We start from the raw sequence: 8,554 nt of genomic DNA on the forward strand, positions 1-8,554 counted from the left end.
TGAGCCCTATGGCACCAATGTAATGGTTTAAGTAAAATGCTACAGGTCACTAAGTGGCTGCAGTGGGCAGCGGGTCCTGAGACCATGCCACAGGTCCCCAAAGTGGCTGCAGGTACTGGGTCCCAAGAGCAGCCAGTCCCAGGCAGGGATAGCGCAGTTCCCCAAGTGGCTATAGTGGGCCACAAGGGGCAGGGAGCTGTGTGGTGGGTAAGAGACCTTGATGGGGCAGCCAATCCACAAGGAGAGACAGATGGGTGGGCATGCCATGAGACCGCACTGTAGGTCTCTGAAGGTGGCTGGTCCCAGGTAGGGAACCATGTGGTGGGCGAGAGGCAGAGACATGAATAGGCATGCCATGCAGAGTGAAGCTGAATATTTATTTAGTATGTTATGGAGGGGAAAAGGGAAAAGGAGAGAAGAGAGAGAGAGAGAGAAGGAAATAGAGAGGAGGAAAGGGAAGAAGCAGGGAGGAGGGAAAGACAGAAGTTGCCTCTTTGAGAGAGAGATGGAATGGGACTCGGGCTGCAAGCAGGAAGGAAAATCTGCCTGACTCAGCGGATGGAGGAGGAAGTGTGCGGGGCTTGTCTCTTAAAGGGACAGGACAGACCAACCATTACAGTTATGGTTTAAATAAAATGCTGCCGATCCCCAAGGGGGCACAGCAGCAGAAATGCTGCAAGTCCCTGAGTGGCAGCAGTGGGCAGTGGACCATGAGACCACGGTGAGCCACAAAGGCAGCCGAGTTCCAGGCAGGGAGTCGTAAGGTGAGTGAGACCTCGGTGGGGCAGCCAGGGTATTTATTTAGTGGATTATGGAGGGATAAGGGAAAAGGGGAGAAGGGGAGATGGGAGATGGGAGAAGAAGAAAGAGGGAGAGAGGGAGAGAGGGGAAGAGGGAGAGAGGGGGAGAGAGGGAGAGAGAGAGAGAGAGAGAGAGAGAGAGAGAGAGAGAGAGAGAGAGAGGAAGAGAGCTCAGGCAGGAAGCAGAAGGAAGATCTGCCTGTCTCAGTGGTGGGGGAGTGGGTGGGGCTTGTCTCTTAAAGGGACAGGACAGACCATTACAAAAGGTCCAACCAAGCTCCTGTCCATAAACATCCCATCCAGGATTATGCTCTCATCCCTCCCTATTTCCTGTCTGTCTACCTGCCTTTCTGGCATTTGGTCTGGCTGTGCCAGGATTCTTCCCACAACAGATCCATTCCCTCTGCCTGTTCTGCCTGATTATACCACCTCTCCACCCATAAGATATCTGTTCCCTCTGCATCTGCCTGTTCTCCCATAACGTGTCTCCTTAATCCATTTGTTACAATGTATATGTAACAAGCCAGCTGTATTCTCCCCTTGGTTCTTGACCCTCCCTCCCCACTGCTGCCACTGCCAAGCTGCAGCCTGTGGGTGTCCCTCTTTCCCATCCAGCTTTCCCCTCCATACAGGGGTGACACACCTTCACTCCCTGTGGGGGAGAGGACAGTGCTGCTCTGGTCTCCTGCCACCTCTCACCATGGCAATGACTTAGCATGCAGGAGCCAGTGACATGTTGGGGATGGGGTGGGTGTCATCACAGCAGGACCCTCCCTCTGTCTGGGAGCATCTACCCACTCTTGTCCAGGTACCACAAAAAGTCTTTTATGTAGTCTTATGGCTTCTTATACTGTAAACTCTTATTTCAGAATTTTAAGTTGGTTATCTGATATGGTTTCCTGATCCATCTATCTTTCTGTTAAAAATTCCCATCTACTTCATATGTATGTTTGGGTCTCTCCCTATATGTTTTCTTGTGTATAATTGCATGTGACCACTGAATGCTTGTTTCTGACTGGTTTTGAATGCCTGGGTTTACATGTTCCGTGTGTCCTGGTAACAACTCAGCTGTTGCTATTACTCTAACTGCCTGGGCTCAGAATTTGTCCTCCGGGCTCTCTGGCCACTCATATTTTAGGCTGTTCTACCTTATTAAAACAAACAGCTGAAGACCAGATATGCTTAAAATCTGTGACAAAAAGTTAACTTTAAACTTGTAATCCCAAATTGGAATTGTTCTGGGAAATAACATGTGGTCTGCCTCCATTTTAATTAAATATAAACATGCTGCCTGCCACCATTTTAATTAAGCACAACGCGTGGGCAAGTCACCATTTTGACTAAGGCTGAAAAAAGAGGAAGGTCATATGACTTCATAGCCATCTTAAATAAAGGTGACCCCATGGAGTGGCGCCTACCAAGGAGACCTTAGTCTCCAATTAGATTTAGCTTAAGACTAATTAACAACATTGTCCAATTTAGATATACCTAACAGATAACAATCCCCTGATTCTCAAATGCCTCAGTGTCTGAGAATATGGCATTTTTTAATAAAAAGCTCATGATAGAGACATGCCAGTTCCTGGCGGCACCCTGTCTCTTCTCCAAGGAAGATGGATGGCCACAGAACAACGTCACCAGGGCTCACTTTAAATGTCACAAAGCCAGAAGAAACAGAAAACTGTTTTATACCTTCGAACTGCTGCCGAGACCCTGCCCAGATTGTGGACATGCAGGACGCTGCGGAATTGATTGCCCTATTTTGTCAAGACAAGGTAGGCTGGTTTCCCCAAATTCCTACCCCACAGGAAAGTCTGTCAGGTCTTCTGGGCCTGGCAGTGGAAGGCTGGCACTGCCTTGGGACCTCTGTTCCCAACAGCCACGGAGAGACCCAGGATAGCTACCTAGGTAGCCAGAAAGCTGTCTCCCTTCTGCTCACTCAGGTGAGGTTTATCCTTCTCAGCTCTGATGGTGTTTGATGAGTAGGGTACTGACTGATTTAACAGTTCTCCCCCTGATGGCCCCAAAGCTACAGCCACCTTGGCAGTTCATTAGTTAAATTTCCTGTTAAAATTACAGACAGGTTTGCCTCATTCACAAGCTTCGTAGTACAAGATAAACAGGTTTCAGCTGTAACTTCAGAGGTCTTGAGTTTTCGCACCGATAAACGCAGTTTTGACAACCCGATAGAGCACTGACTAAGTTCTTAAGTTTCTATGGATTTTACTGGTCCCAGCTTTTAGGACCACACAGAGGCTTTTCCAGCATTTCTGTATTGTCTCCATCCACATACGGCAAAATTCTGCTGAAATGCCACCTCCTCCGCCACTGAAACAGGTTAGCATGAGAGACGGTATAGACGCCTGCAGTCATGTTCAACTCTGCTCCTCTTTCCTCGCTCCTCAGCCTCCCGCCCTCCTCCTTCTTCGCTCACTCAACCTCTTTTGTTCAGTAAATTTCCCCTGGTCATCTTCTAAGTATAGACTTACAGGTGTGGTTCACTGGGCTGAAACCAGGACCTAGGAAAAAACGTTCATGCCGTTTAACCCAAAGCCATGGCCTTTGGCTATGACACCAAGATGTCAATCTGTGTCAGCTGTTTTTACAGACATCGCATTTCCTGGGAAAGAGTTCTGCTACTGTATCAGGGACTTTGACCTGCGGGATCAGTCTCTAGACAGGTTCACTCCTCTTGACAGACCTGTGCCAAGGCCAACCCACAGGGGGCCCTCCAGAAAGGCCAGTCCCTGCAGCAGTTCTGAGGACACCAACTGGGCGAGCACTAGCAAGTTGATTTCACTCACATGCCCATTCATAAAACTCTTAACTCTTATTGACACTTTTACAGGATGGATGGAGGCACTCCCCACCTCCAGGAAAACAGCAGATGTGATGGCTCAGGTACTCCTGGAACACAGCATCCCCCAATTTGACATGCTATCCTCCTAAGCTCCTGGGACATCAGTGCTGGTACCATCTCTCCAGGCTCAAATGGGCACGTATCCAGGATAAATGGTCTAGCCAGCAATTGGGACTCCCCAGTTCTTCAAATTGTCCCAGTGAGCAGCATATCTGCTCTTGTCTCTGACTCCTTTACCCTTGTCTCTTTTGCAAAACCAGGGTTCATTTCCATTCCATTCTTTCTGGCAGTCTTCACTTTTCCCATGGCTAGTTCCATCCATAAGGCTGGTGTTAATAATCTATTCTTTCTCCTAGCAACCTGTCTTCTCCACCTGTAACATGAGGAGGCCTATTTGTTTGTGTTTTTTGTGCCTCCCAGTACCCCACAGCTGTTTAGTCCCAGAGAAAATCAACCACAGAGAACTCCGTAAGTTATAATGCTGATTGGCCCATTAGGTCAGGCTACTTATTAGCTAACTCTCACATCTTGATTAACCCATTTTTCTGATCTATGTTAGCCATGTGGCTCAGTATCTTCTTCAGTGGGGCAGCTCACATCCTGCTGCTTCGGTGATCTGGGCAGGAGTGGGAGGAATCAACTTCCTCCTCCCCAGAATTCTCCTGCTCTCTTTGCATCATTTCCACTTCCTGTCTGGTTTTCCCACCTACACCTCCTGCCTGGCCAATCAGTGTTTATTTAAAACATGATTGACAGAATACAGACAATTCTCCCGCACCATCCACCTCCCCAAGAACAGATTCCCAAGGTCTCCAGGATGGGTGTTAACTGCATGCTTCTTTACCCATAATTCCCACTGAGCATGAGCCCACAGACTCCTGACTCCCTCTTCCCCACATCGTCCTACGCCGATAGGAAGTAGCTAGACATGAACCAGTGCCCATATATACCCAAAAAGTTTGGGATGTTGGGAATCTCTGCTCCAGTCTCACTCCCCCATTCCAAAACCTGCCCTTCTTAGAAAGTCCGTCGTCAGTGGCTTCTCTCCAGGAGCTGCTCAAACGCTGTGCCTACGAGGTGTTTAAGACCTCCCCCCCTTCTTGGGAGCACCGGTGTGATTTCTCTCCTGTTTCCCCTGAGAATCACCCAGGAGTTGCTTTGCTTATTAAACCCGGACTTTTAATTCAGCCTGATCTGACTTATTGCATAGGCAGAGACACCCACTACTGGAGATTCAAAAATACCTACCACATTGCATGCAACTATGAGAGGAAAGTCTGGGTTGCTTTTGAGATCCCAAGATGTTAGAGCTGCGAGATATTCTGCCCAGAAGAGCCTGAGAAAGACACATCTCACAGGCAGCAAGGGAAGGGCAGAGCCATCTGAGCCCCTGACATCAGACACGCAGCTGCAGGATGTGGGGTTTGCCCTGATTGATTTTGGTCTCACTTTTGTCCAGTATTTTGTCATTAGATGCTCCTTTCCTTCCCTTTTGAAATGGAGTGTATATTCGGCACAATTGTATGTTGAAAGTTTATAATTTACTCTTTTACTTTATAGGTGGTTATAATTAAGAAATTGACTTGAATCTCAGAAGAGACCGGAAGACTATGAGAACTTTTGAAGTTGTACTAAATGTCCTTTGCATTATGATAGGGCTACGAGCCTATGGGAGTCACCGAAGTAGAGTGCAATGGTTCAAATTGTGAGACCCAAAGTTATGTTTTAAGCTCCAATTGCTGTGCCTAACAGATCTATGACACAAAAATGCATCTAACCTGTAAGCCCCTTGCCCAAGGACAGGTACTTCCTGCATTGCTGGAGGTCATTCATGTAAGAACAAGCCACATTTTTTTTTCCACTTCTCTAAACAAGCTTGGTTGGCCCATCTGTACCAGATATGCTTGATCACATGTGGGCGGGAGATTCACAGGCAGGAAGTGCATCAAGATATTTGATTGGCCCCAATTGGATGAAGGCTAGGCGTTTGTAACCTTATGGGTTTGTATAAGCACTGGTCAGTATAGCTCGTGGCCATTGTTTGGGAAGCCAAGAATGGATCTGGCCTGAGTCCACCATTCTGGCCTGTCGGTATTCTGTTTTGCGAGGGCCCTTGGAAGAATTAGAGTCAGAAGAATTAAGCAAAAGAATCAACTTCAGGTGAATTCACTGCCCATTACCTCACAAAAAGCTTTTGTTATTGTTACACAATTTACACCCTGAGCAATTAATTTCTGCATACCAAAATCTCTTAACTGGAGTTATTTGAAGAAACCATTTGCTTAAGCAACCCTCAGCCCCGAAACTTCCTGGTGTCCTCTCATGACTAAGTTATGGAAAGGCTCCAGAATCCTTCAAGAAGAGCTCAGAAAAGAATAAAACACTTCAAGCAAAAGGTAACAATCCCAAGAGGTAGTTCAAAACCTAGGGGCTAACACTCTAGAATTCAGGCCAGATGCAGGGTCTTTGTGATCTCTTTCTATGCTGGCCAATATTTAATTTAAACTTGTTTCAAATTCGACTCAGAATTGTGGTAGTGTGATGCGGGAGAATTGTCTGTATTCTGTCAATCATATTTTAATAAAACGCTGATTGGCCAGGCAGGCAGTATAGGCGGGAAAACCAGACAGGAAGTAGAGGTGATGCAATGAGAACAAGAGAATTCTGGGAAGCAGAGAGGTTCCTCTGCCATTCCTGTACAGACCACTGACGAGGCAACATGTAAGCTGTCACACTGAGAAAGGTACTGAGCCATTATGGCTAACATAGATAATGATAATGGATTAATATAAGTTACAAGGACTAATAAGAAGCCTGACCCAATGGGCCAATCAGTTTATAACCTTATGGAGTCCTGTGTATGATTTTTCTTTGGGACTTGCCGACTTGTTGGGGTGCCAGCGGGACAGAAACCCCAACAAGCTGGCCCTCATACTACAGTAGTGGTCTCACTCTTGCTCAATGGGATTAACAGAATGAGGATGGGTCCCATAGGTTTAGATATTTAATACTTGGTTCCCAGTTGGGTGCGAAGGATTAGGAGGGGTGGCTTTGTGGGAGGAGGTATGTCACTGGGGTTTCAAAAGACTCTAGCCATTCCTGGTGTCTCTCTGCATCCTGCTTAGGTTAAAGATGTGAGCTGCTTCTCCAGCTGCCTACACTCCACCCCCATGGGCTCTAAAACCATAAGCCCAACATAAACTTTTTCTTCTATGAGTTGACTATCAGAGCAATAGAAACACAACAAATATAGGAAGTATCCTTTAAGATGCTCCAAAGGACTCTCTGGAAAGTTTAAAAGTTAGTCAAAGTCAAGATCGTAAAGAATAATTTAAAATTTGATTTGGGAAAGTTCATCAAAACTATCAAAAGTTGCCAGGCATGGTGGCACATGCCTTTAATATCGGCCTTCAGGAGACAAAGGCAGGCAAATCTCTGAGCTTGAGGCCAGCCTTTTCTCTGTATTATTAATTGTAATGTGTCCTGGAGAGAGTCTTTTCTGCTATGTCTAGCTCCTGCCATTCAACCTGAGGTTTTGCAACTCCATTCTTCCTTCCACAGGACTCCTAAGCGCCACTTAGTGGTTCTGGTGGCCTGAATAAGAATGGCCCCCCATAGGCTCATAGATCTGAACGCTTCATCATTAGGGAACAGCATTGTATAACAGGGGTGGCCTTGTTGGAGTAGCTGTGGCCTTGTTGAAGGAAATGTACCACTGGGAGTGGGCCTTGGGGCTTCAAATGTTCAAGCTGGGCCCAGTATCTCTCTCTGCCTGCTGACTTCAGATACAGATGTAGAATTCTCAGCAACTATGTCTGCTCACATACCACCATGTTTTCTGCCATGACAGTAATGGGCTAAGCCTCTGAAACTGTAAGCAAGCCCCAATTCAATGTTTTCCTTTATAAGAGTTGTCATGGTCATGGTGTCTTTTCACAATAATGGACACTAAGACAGTGATATAGTCTCAAACACAAGCAGTTGTTTATTTATTCATTTAATTAATTTGTTATTTTTTTATTTCTGGGTAAACAGCAGACTAGAGGCTGCATCTGTGAGTCAGTAAAGGAGAGTCAGTATTGCACCCTCTTGTTCTTCTTTAAAAATTAAAAAAAAAAAACTTTGCTTGAGGAATTGCTCTGAACATTGCAGTTTTAGGGGGCACCTCTGCTAGCCTCCCCCCATGCCAATCTTCTCATGGTGGCTATCTCTCTCTCTCCACCTATCTCTCTCCATTTCACTCATTTTTGTTTTTGGATTTTGGAGACAAGGCTGTGCTGGAACTCAGTAGGTAGACCAGGCAGGCCTTGAACTCACAGAGATCCATCTGCCTTAGCTTCTCATTATTCTCACGCCTAACGAACCTTTTCTCCAGGCTTTCAAAGGAAGCTTCTCCTTCCGTAGATGGCCTTGTTGTAGCTGGCTTTCTATTGTTGTGATAGGACAATGACAAAAGGCGACTCAAAGAGGAAGAGGCTCATTTCACCACACCCTTTCACACGCTCAGTGTGCACAGCTGGGGAATTCATGTGGAGGTCTGAGTGGAAGCAGGTGGAAGTGGGTCCAACAGAAGGAAATATGACTGCCAAGGTGTTTAAGCGCATGGGCAAGTCAGCCTTACTTTAACCATTACAGGCGGTGTATTGAGCTCTGCCTTAGGTAATAAGGATGCTGGGCACAGAACTGTCATCTTTTTTTTAAGGTTTATTTATTTATTATGTATACAACATTCTGCCTCCATGTATGCCTGCATGCCAGAGGAGGGCGCCAGATATCATTACAGATGGTTATGAGCCACCATGTGGTTGCTGGGATTTGAACTCAGGACCTCTGGAAGAGCAGCCAGTGCTCTTAACCACTGAGCCATCTCTCCAGCCCCAGAGCTGTCATCTTT

Source organism: Myodes glareolus, chromosome 2, assembly GCF_982192425.1.
Source record: "Myodes glareolus chromosome 2, mMyoGla1.1, whole genome shotgun sequence".
Lineage (NCBI taxonomy): Eukaryota > Metazoa > Chordata > Mammalia > Rodentia > Cricetidae > Myodes > Myodes glareolus.